Genomic DNA, 11,058 nt, shown 5'->3' with positions numbered 1-11,058 from the left:
CCCACTTTAGGCAGTACCCTTAGAAAAGCAATAATTTAAAGCAGCACTAGGGCAGGATGGGGCCTGGTGAATTCTCCTGCCCTCAGACATTCACTGTTGGTCCCATTGGCCGGGCTCACCTCATATCCCACTGAAAATGTGGGTAGCAGAGTAGAGAATCAGAATGAACCCCAGAATAATTTGGGATGAAAGGGACCTTAAAGCTCATCTCCTTCCACCCCCTGCCATGGGCAGGGACACCTTCCACTGTCCCAGGCTGCTCCCAGCCCTGTCCAGCCTGGCCTGGGACACTGCCAGGGATCCAGGGGCAGCCACAGCTGCTCTGGGCACCCTGTGCCAGGGCCTCCCCACCCTCACAGCCACCAATTCCTTCCCCAGATCCCAGCTGGCCCTGCCCTCTGGCCCTGGGAAGCCATTCCCTGTGTCCTGTCCCTGCAGGCCTTGTCCCCAGCCCCTCTGCAGCTCTCCTGGAGCCCCTTGAGGCCCTGGCAGGGGCTGGGAGCTCTCCCTGGAGCTTCTCTTGTGCAGCTGAAGAGCCCCAGGTGTCCCAGGCTGGCTCCAGAGCAGAGGGGCTCCAGCCCTGGCAGCATCTCCGTGGCCTCCTCTGGACTGGCTGCAGCAGCTCCACGTCCTTGTGCTGTTGGAGGCAGGGCTGGGGCAGCTCTGCAGGTGGGCTCTCACCTGGACACAGGGGCACAGGGGCAGAATCCCCCTGCCCCGCTGCCCACGCTGGGGATCAGCCCAGGGCACCGGCGGTGTCATGGCCGCCTCACCCGTGAGGAACTACAGCTCCCGTCGTGCCTCGCGCGCCGCCCCGAGAGGTCCTCGCGCATGCGCAGCGGGGCCGCGCCGGCGACGTGGAGGCGGGCGGGGACCGAGAGGGGCCGTGCGGGGACCCGGGAGCGGCACCGCCGGGACACCCCGCCACCCACCCCGCCGCCGACATCGGGGACAGCGCACGGACGGTAAGCGTAGCCTCGGCGGTGCCTTCGAGGGGCACTAGCGTCCGTTGGACCCGGCAGCTGGCGGCTCCTAAAGGGGCCCCCGCGATCCCCCGGTTGCCCCGACGTCAGCGTCCCCTCGTGGCGCGGGCCTGTGTCGCGATAGATGGAGGGATGTCTTGCGTAATTCGGCACCGGCGTTGCGGAGTGTTGCCGGGGCACCTGCGCTCGCCGTGTCCCCACCCGGCCTGGGGCATCTCCAGGGGTCCCTCGCAGAGTTCCCGGGTTGTACCTGTGTCCCTTTGGGACCCAGGAATAGGTCTCTCGCTGGGTTCACTGGATGTCCTTGTGTCTCTTAGGGATCCAGAGAACCCTGCCAGGGTTCCCAGAATGTGCTTGTATCCCTTTACCCGGACCTTGCGTGCTCCCTTAACAGGGATCCTGTGAACAAGGTCCCTGGCATGTCCCTGTGTCTCTTTAAATGCTCCCCGGGCTGGAAAGCCGGAGATTTATACCCATGGTTTTCTTATGTGCTCTTAATGATGATAAATTGATTTGTTTTCCGTGCTGTTCCTAATAAGCAGAGGTTTTTCTGTTCCTCTGAAGCGTCTCAGGTCTCACTCTGCCTCCTCATTGCCACCACATTGTTTTCATACTTATGAATGATAGTATTTATCAAAAGTGGGGCACATTTTACTTTAGAATTGAATTGGTATCTCACCTTAGTTGCCAGGCTTTGTGTTACCTCACATGCCTTCATGCCAAGCAGGGTTTGTTTATTTATTTATTCTTTTTAATCTCCTGTGCTGGGCGTGGGGAGTTCGTGGGGCTGTAATCTGATTTTTTCCCCTCTCCTTTGCCGAGGAGATAACTGGGCTGCAGTTCTAACCACTGTAGGTGTTTGCAGGAGTAAAAAAGCTGTTGATGTTTCCATCGGGGGTCACTTTTGGAGTGCAGGGGAGTGGGAACACTTCCCGGGTGGTTGGGTCCAGTGTCCCAATGTGGGGTTGTGTAACCCCACGTTGTGTCAGTTCCCAACTGAAAAACGTTCAAGGTGCTCCAGCCGGGTCGACTAGAAGATTGCCATTGCTCCTTAGATTGCCAGGAGCTTGGGAAAGGCCTCCTGCCATTCCCATGGGCTGATTTCTCTTCCCACTGCTGCTGCATCAGCAGTGGACAGCCCGGGGAATGACGGACCCAGATCAGCACTGTCACCTGCCTGAAGCATCCCTCCGCTCCTCCTCTTACAGTCCCGTGCTGATGTTTTACTGGCAGAGCTTCCAATAACTCACATGTCCTGCTAAATCACTAAAAGAGGTACTTAGAGCAAATTGCTGCTGAACTCAGATGGATCTGAGTGATTTTATCAGAGTAAGAGGAAGATTATCACGGAATCCCAGACTGGTTTGGGTGGGAAAGGACCGTAAGGATCATCCTGTTCCACCCTCTGCCATGGGCAGGGGACACCTTCCACTGTCCCAGGCTGCTCCCAGCCCTGTCCAGCCTGACCTGGGACACTGCCAGGGATCCAGGGGCAGCCACAGCTGCTCTGGGCACCCTGTGCCAGGGCCTCCCCACCCTCACAGCCACCAATTCCTTCCCAATACCCCATCCAACCCTGCCCTCTGGCATTTTCTTACATGCTATGTTTTTAAGATGTTTTTAACACGCTGATGACTGACAAAATTCACTAAAAACAAGAAATCCTGTTTGGTGGCTGCTGAACTGATGCCACAGAGGATGATGAATGATTTTAACAGTATTTTTCAGAGTGTGTTCTCTAGTGTGGAAAGTGTGTTGCACCTTGAAGTAATCCCACACCCTGGAAAGGGTAATTTAATTTGCAGTAGATCTTGCGGATAGGTGATATAAATCATGATGTGTAATATAATACAAAATTATTACACATACAGAGCAGATTTTTTTTTCAGCATAACATGCTTTTTTATGCTGTAGTTAGATCTTCAGCTGTGAGAAACTTCAAAAGCAGAGACAAATAATCCTGTTGCAAAAATGGGGTTAATACCCAAACTGTGGAGGAACACAGATACCAAAATAGTTATATAAGCTTTGAAATATAGCAAAATGTACCAATATTGAAACAAATGCAGGCCTTCTGATGAACATTTGAGCAGCTGTTTGAAGCTTAAATGGTGTTTGAATTATTTTTTTGAAACATTACTTTGGCCTTTAGGCAAGTGTCACTTATGTCTGATTGTGAAATAAGAAGGAAATATTTGTGTGTAACAATAATCTTAACATCCCTTTCATATGGAAGCTACTTGATTTATTAAATCAGGCTAGGTTTAGTCTGACTTGTGTCATATCCAGCCCTGCCCTCTGTTTCAATTATGGTAGAAACAATAAATTACTATAAATTGATTTTTAACGTTGGTATACTGAGGGGTTATTTTAAAAAACTAGAGGGAAGGGACAAAGTCATCAGAGCATTCTCACATTGAACAAAATTTCCAGCACTGTAATCCATCACAGATTATCAGGGAGTTGGTGTAAAACTGTTTTTGAGAACTGTTGCTGTATTTGTGGTAATTAAAGTTTCTTTGGCTGCTGGAAGAAGATAAGGTCAAACAGGAGTTGGTTCTGATGTGCTGTTTGTTCTTCATGTGTGAGGGCAGGTCTCAGTATGGGTTGTGCATATTCTTGGTTTGTCTTTTCTTTTATGCTCCATAACCTTTTGATATTCTTGTTTAAAGTTCAGTTTGTTTTCCTCATTTTATAGTTCCAGCACACCTGTCCTGGCTGGCAGCAGGAATCTCACTGGTGAGAGCAAACAAAACCTTTACAGAAATACCTGCCCACTGCAGAGAGCAGAGATAGTATTTTAATTTTCACTTCTTGAAACTTTTGAAAAATGTGTTACTCACCTGTAACAGTTTTGTAACAGGTGTAGAGCTTTTTACACAGAAATTACAAGGTGTGCTTGACCCAGCCTTCTTCCCTTCTGACAGTGTTTGCTAATTGGATTAAAGAACTTATTCCTGCATGTACTCAAAAAACACTAGCTGTGTTTGAGTGCTGACCTTTTCTTGGGGTGTTGGAAAGTAAGTGTAAGGATAAATTTTTTTATCCCCCATCCTTTTTCCATAATTAATTTTTTTCATAATTGCCTCCTTACCACTTCTGCTCCCCTCTGTGACAGGAGGTTTTTGTAAAACTGATGCTGTCACTTTGCTCTCAGATTGGTAGCCTTGGTGCAGCACCTATTTCATAACTTACTCTGTAGGAGTTTCAGCAGAAAAAATGACCTTTTTAGGTTTTGTAGCTGTTAATTTTGGTAGCTCTTGATAAATTTTATAGGTAAAGAGGCTTTTGAGCCTTCAGGAAGTGAAGGCCACAAGTGTCATGCCCTGAAAGAACATGGTGACTGAGGGGTTAGAGGATAAAAAGCTTCATAGAGATTGGTTGTGTCACTAGTGAGTGTGTGCTGATGGAAAGGCCAATATTTGGGTGGAAATATGATAATTTTGGGTTTTGGTTTGCCACGAGCCTGTACTTGCTTATTGGTGTTCGAGGCCATCATAAACTTTTAATATGTTTTAGAGCACTCTGTATCAGAAGTTTCTGTTGTGAGGCGAAAGGTTGGAGTGGCATTTTTGTGTAAATTGTTTTTGATCTCTTACAACTTTAGAGAAAAGCAACTTGAGCAAGTTTTTTTTTGTCCTCCTGTGAGTCATTAGTTCCAGTTCAGGACACGGCTTTGGAGGCAACCTGTGGAGGTGACTAGTAGTTCATTTGAAGTAAGGTATTTTGAGATTAGTAAGTGGGCATCTGCTTATCAAAATTATTAGATTTGATGACCAGAAATTAGCAGAGTGGATCACCAGTAACCTGGAGGTTAGAGATTATAGAGTGCATGAAAATGTGTTAGCTTTCTGAGATGGCGCTGAGAAACACAATCAGTACATCTCAGTCTCATTTACAGCATTTAGGTTTTCATTTTTCTGTCATCTCCTTTCAGAACACTTTATTAGAATGTGACAAACTCCGTAGGGTGAGCTGTCAAAGACAATAGCATCCCTCGTTGAGCAGTTTGGGGAAGCACCACAACATCCGGGCTCACTCACATCCAAATTCTTCTGCTTGAAATACTCTGCCTCACCGTGAAGGTTTTGAAAAATCCCTTTCAGCTGTGGGCAGAGCAAGTGTCCCGTAGGTGGGAGATGAAGGAAGCAGATTGTGCTCTTCAGAATTAGGCTTTTATTGATGACTGACTCCCACGAAAACGTTGTGGAAAAGGAACTGGAGCAGAAAACACAGCATCATCGCTGTTTTTTTCAGCTGCTTGCCTTCCCTGTGAGGGGCCTTCTTTGCCTGCAGTAAATCTATCAAGATTAATCACTTCTGCTGTGTGCAGGGCTCTGCAGGCTTCAGTGGAACCCAGAAGGACCACACTGATGTCACTGCACTGCTGCTCTGCTCAGGTTCTTCCTGTGGGAGGGGAATGCACTAGAACAGAGCAGGAGAACTGAAGGAGATGCTGTGTTTGTTCATCCAGCTGAGTAAACAGTGAGCAAGCCTGATGTTCTTGTTCTTAGGCATTAAACACTTCATAATTCTGTTAATTCATAATTCTGTTGCATTTTCTTACTGCCATCCAGAAGTGCTTCTCTCCCGATGTGCTGAGCTTTGCAGGGAGACATTTTGGTACCTGGTGAATAGTTAGCGTGCTGGGCTGCTGCAGAGATGGGTTAGAGGGTTGTATCATGATCCCTGACAGTGCCATCAAACTTGGCAGTGTCTGACAAATTGTGGGTGGAGGAGAAACAGAGGATTATCTAGAAAGCTATGAGATGGTATTGACCCCCAAGCTGCGAAGACAGACCCCGTCACAGCCAACCAGGTTCTCTAAAAGAGCACCTTTTTTTTTTTTTTTTTTTTTTTTTTCACAAAAGCAGCTTGCCTGTCTGCTACTTCCCACAAAACAGTGTTTTTTTGTGGTTTTGGTGGGGTTTTTTTGGGGGGTGAGAGGATTTGGTGTGTGTCTGAACAGTTTCAGCGTGGAAAAGTAAAAGGGATGGGTAAAGGGAACTGAAGAAAGGAGTGAAAGACATTTTTAGTTGCCAAAAAGTCAGTAGAAAAGGGGAGGAAAATTACAGATCAGTGTAAAGTGAAGTGAGCAGGAACAGTCTTTCCTGTGTAACTCATTAAATCAAAAACAGTAGGAAGCTTTTTTAATTGGTCATGAAGGATGAGTTTGTTCCATTCTGAAATCGCCCAGGCTGCTTGGTTGTGGCTGTCTCAGAAAAGGTGAATTTTTAATAGTGGTTTGATAGTGTTTGAAGATTGCTAATCATTACATTACAGCTGGAATATTCTGACTCATTAACATGCTTTAAAAACAAAGACTGTTTCAATGCACTTCTCTGATCTGAAATGGCAAAAATTCCTGAAGTAAAGGATTGTAAAAAATTTTTTTTCTATGAAGATCCCTTTTACTGGCATGAATTGTTATTGCCAGGTGTTTCTGCATTGTTAGTTTTGCTTAGCAAACTCTCACCGATTAAACTGGTAAAACCAAAACTCTTTCAGTTTTGTACCTCCTTGCATGAAAATTAGTGTGATCTCTGGGTATAATCAAGTATTTCTGTGACTGCCTTTCGTCTTTGTGGAAAGATGGAATCTAATTTTTTTTTAAGCCTTTATAACAGCACCAAAACTTCCCGAAGACAGTTCCTCAAGCAGTGCAGGTAAATAAACACCTAATGTGCCTGGAAAGCTGCAAAGTTGCTCAGAGAAATTGTGGCTGCCCCATTTGTGGAAGTGTTCCAGGCCAGGTTGGATGGGGTTTGGAGCAAGCTGGGATACTGGAAGGTGTCCCTACCCATGGAAGGGAGGAATGGGATGGCTTTAAAGGTCCCTTCCAACACAAACAACAAAAATTCTGCGGATTATGACTGTAACACGAAATATATTGTGTAAATTCAAAATTCAAATATTGGAGCTGAACAATAGATACTGTTTATCTAACGTCTGTGCTTTCTGCTGTACAAAGAATTATGTGTCGCTATATTGCAGTAGTCTCATAGCTCTATGGCAGGGTTTTGTGGGATGCTTTAATGTCTCGTGGGTGAGAGATGGTCTGAAACCTGCAGTTCTTGGATACAAATAAGAATCAGCCAAGAGCCTCAGTGCAGTGTTTTGGTAATAGTGAGTGAGCTGCATTGCATCTCATGTTCTCATCTTTGCAGTGATTGTGGCTGCTTTGCTTGGAAGGAAGACAAGGTCCATTTGCTTTAGTTCATAATGCTATGAACTGTAAAGGTAATCAGAGTCCTGGTATGTACAGAAATGAGATTTTTGTTAGGTTTTAAAATGTTTTCAGTGTTTTCATGTGGTTATATTGAAGACTCAGCCTAGCGACAAGATCTCAGATGACATTGTAAAGTCACGTGGATGACCATCTCAAAATTTAACACTTTAAAGCAGTAACTTTAAAAAAATCCCACAGCTATATGTAGTCTGTATTATTCAAGATGTCTGCAGACTCAGCCAGATGATCATGGCAAGCATAGTTTGGAAGGAGGCAGCTGGTTGTACTGGACAGATAAAATTCCAGCCTTAGCAATTAAGTTGTGAGACCAGGAGGAGATATAATCCTGACAGGAGCTCTAATTACCTGTCTGAAATTATTTAAGTAGAAGATATATAGAACATGACGAGTTTTTTCCCAAGTTCAACAGAGCACATCTGTACCCTGAGTTACACTTGGGAGCCCATACATGGCATCTATGAATTGCTGAAAGGCTTTCAGCTTTCTTTCACAGGAAAAATTACATTCTTGTAACCCTTGTTAATAATTAATACTGAAATCTTCTAGAAGGAGCAGTAAACTTGGGATTTACACCTATCCCTGGCAATTTGAGGTCGGAATGAGTCCTGATGTGCAAAACAAACTCCCTTGTGTTGCTCTAAAGCCTCCACTGCTGCATCATGGAACCGAGTTCTGGGACTAAAGAGATGCTGGATTTAATAGAGAACGACACTTGCAGACCAGGCTGTGATTCTTTGGGGGTGTAATAATACTGAGTTAAACTAAATGAGTTGCTAATAAGTTGTGTCTGTTTGGTTTTTTTTGGGATGGGGGATGGGGAGCTGGAAAAGAAGTAGACTGGCTTTTTGTAAAATCTTATTTTAATGAGCCATGCATTTATTTATTTAGCGTATTTCGAGGAAAAGGAAATTAGATTTCACTGGTGATTTACTGCTAGAGTAAGGACTGACTTTCCTGCAGTGAAAGGGAATTTCCTGTGATTTGGAGTTTGTTGGGGCTGTCCCACTTCAGCATGTGAGGAAGCAGAAGTTGTTTAACCTTGTGTTTTGCAGTTTCTTTGGGATCCCCTGGAGCAGCCTTTCTGTGCAGTGGGGGCTGTTATGAAATTCAAGTGTAGGGAAAATCGTGGATAAATAAATAAACGTTTTAAATACTGCTTAAAGCATACTATTGTAAATCTGTTCCAAGTACAGACATACGTTTTATACTATCTAATGACTTGAACCTCTGCTGTCTTAACCAGCATACAGGCACAGAGGTAGTGCCTCTTAATCAAAAGCAGTGTGGACATTTGAGTGGTTTACATGTTATACTTGAGTGATCTTTTCAGCTAAACGCAGCTGTTTCTAAAAGAAGCGTTTGATAGCGTGTTTGAAAATGATTTAAGGTGGTGACTGCCATTTAATTTAATATTATTTAGTAGCAGCTCTCTCGGAAATGTGTTTGAGATCATGACTAGCATGTAATCAGCTAAGTTAAAGCTGGGGTTAGTCTGTTACTGTTGTTAGAAATACCTGGAAATTAAATGTTTTTCTTTTTTTTTGCTATTTAAATTATTTTTAGACATTTTTCCTGTAGGATATTGATGAACTCTGAGAGAGATGCGTGTTTCCTGGGTTGTTTTATGGCTGGAGTTCTCAGAAGTGTCTTGCCTGAGGTTCAGATTGTGGGAGCTGAAGGTGCTCAGGCTGCATCCTGAAGTCATTGCAGAACACTTCACCAGGCTTTGGGATAACACAAGTTCCTGGTGGAAGGAGTTAGCTTTGTGTCTGTGGGTGTAATCATCTATGGGAAGGGTCAGTAGAACTTGCTCAGATTTTTACTTCAGAGGGCTGTAAGTGAGTGTAATGTACTTAGGAGAGGAAAGAAACCACTTGGGGTATAAGAGAGAGGAAAAAATCTGTATAATTGTTCTATTGCTCTGAGATTTGTTGGCTCTTGAATGAGTGGAAGTCAAAGCTCGCCAAGGCCCCTTATCTACAAACTATTATCAAGCTCAAGCTTGCAGGTGGAGTATTTCGACAGGTCTGGATGGCTTGATACTTATTTCATTTAGAAGAGAAAATAATCAGCCAGCGCCTTATTTTTCTGTTGCTTTGGGGAAGGTCTGTGCAGTGAAACGTGTTCTCTGCAGTTTGGAGGGAGCCAGCTGGGCTGGAGGGCTCACGAGGGGCTCCACAGCTTGTCACATTGCTTGGGAGCATGGCTGTGGGCGTGGAGCTGGGCACGTTCCTGTGATCTGACACTGCCTCTGAAAACAGACAACAAAACTGCCCCAAGACTTGCTGTTAAAGCCCTCTTTGTTTCGGATTTTGTCTTAATGGTGTTGAACCTGCTGGCGTGCCTTAGGAAATCTGGAAAGCAAGCACGACACCTTTTCAAGAATTTGCTTGAAGCCTGTTCCAGCTGCTGTCGTATTTCTGGGAAAGTGTTTTAAATGTGGGGGGCTTTGGGAGCTGCAGCGAGTTGTCAGAGTAGCTTGTAAATAGAGAATATGGTGACTCATCTTAGGAGGACAGGCTGAGGATTTTGGGCACTGTCAGTGCCCTGGCACACAGAGCTCAGGAGTTCCAGGTGAAGGTGGAGGGATTTGAAGGCAAGGCTCCAGCTGCCTCTTGGTTCTCTTCACCATTAATTGTTTGTCTTGGAGTAAGTGAGCTGGAAAACATGAGCGGAGAATGGGAACTTGAAGCAGACAGAAACTAGACTTGTCTTTTCTCCAAGAAATAAAGGTTTAAATGTAGGGCCTTTAAGTGATTTAAAGGCACAGGGATGAGTTTGACTCAAAATACAGCTCCAGGGCCAGCAGCATCCTTGCTCTCTTTTGCAGTAGTTGAACATGTTGCAAACACATCAGGTTGGATGGGCGTGGAGCAACCTGGTCCAGTGCAAGGTGTCCCTGCTTGTGGAGTCTCCTACAAATAAAATTTAGAAAATAATCACCAAGTTCCTTTTTTTTTTTTTTTTTTTTTTTTTTTTTTTTGTCTGGTAGGATTTTGCATTTTAAAGATCTCTTTAGTACTTAATGTAGTTTATATTCTGCTCCATGACTGTGCTGGCCCTTAGTTGTTTCTTACATATTTGGGTGCTATGCAGTTGCTCTAAATCTCAAATATGAATTCTTCAGAGAACTTCCACTATGACTGCTGATATTGCAGCTTTTTGTTGCATCTCTTGTTTGTTTTTAGTAACCCTCCTTCATATTTACACAGTTCTTTATTAATATTAACTGCTACTAGAAGTCCTTCGGGAAGTAATTACTTTGGGGGGTTTATGAGTTTAAGAGTATCAGCCAGACCATGATTCCTGTATCTGATATCTTGTATCTGATACTTCCCCTGTATCTTTGTAGCAACCAAGGGAAAAGTTGCTCCTGGATAGCAGCTTATATCTTTTGATACAGCTGTGCCTGTTACTATGTCTTATGCCAGCTAAGGAGTGCTTATTTAGGGTAGAGTATATGTTGCATAACATTTTTATTTTGGCCTGGATGCCTTTTTTTCATACAAACTTTCAAACCTATCAGTCCCAGTTATTTCATCCCAAAAGGTGGAAGTTTATTGAAGTTGATGCCCTGGAAAGTTGTGAGGTGCTTGGGATCATACCTGGCACATAATCAATGGTATTGTGATTTATTTTTTTTTTTATTAAATTCTTTATAAAGATGAGAAGCAGCATGAAGAATTTAAAGCTTCTCATTCTTAGCATGGATCGAGTACAACATATATAGTAAGAGAGTTTGGAGCGCCAGCTTCTGCAGTGTTCCATCAAAAAGCAGTTGTATTTCTGATGAGTTCATTTTATGGCTTCTTTTTCCATTGAAGT

At 44.3% G+C, this 11,058-nt stretch overlaps 1 protein-coding gene across 2 annotated transcripts in view; it reads left to right on the top strand.

The window, feature by feature from the left end:
* Positions 1-833: 833 nt before the first annotated feature.
* DYM (dymeclin) overlaps positions 834-11,058 on the top strand; it is a 209,873-nt gene continuing 199,648 nt past the window's right edge. For both annotated transcript variants that reach the window (XM_066339695.1, XM_066339696.1), the window contains exon 1: positions 834-965. The gene's annotated coding sequence lies outside the window, so the exon portion shown is untranslated. The remainder of the gene's footprint in view (positions 966-11,058) is intronic.

Source organism: Sylvia atricapilla, chromosome Z (genome assembly GCF_009819655.1).
Source record: "Sylvia atricapilla isolate bSylAtr1 chromosome Z, bSylAtr1.pri, whole genome shotgun sequence".
Taxonomy (NCBI): Eukaryota; Metazoa; Chordata; class Aves; order Passeriformes; family Sylviidae; genus Sylvia; species Sylvia atricapilla.
Note: the sequence above shows the minus strand (reverse complement) of the source record. Positions and strands in the feature narration are given on the sequence as shown.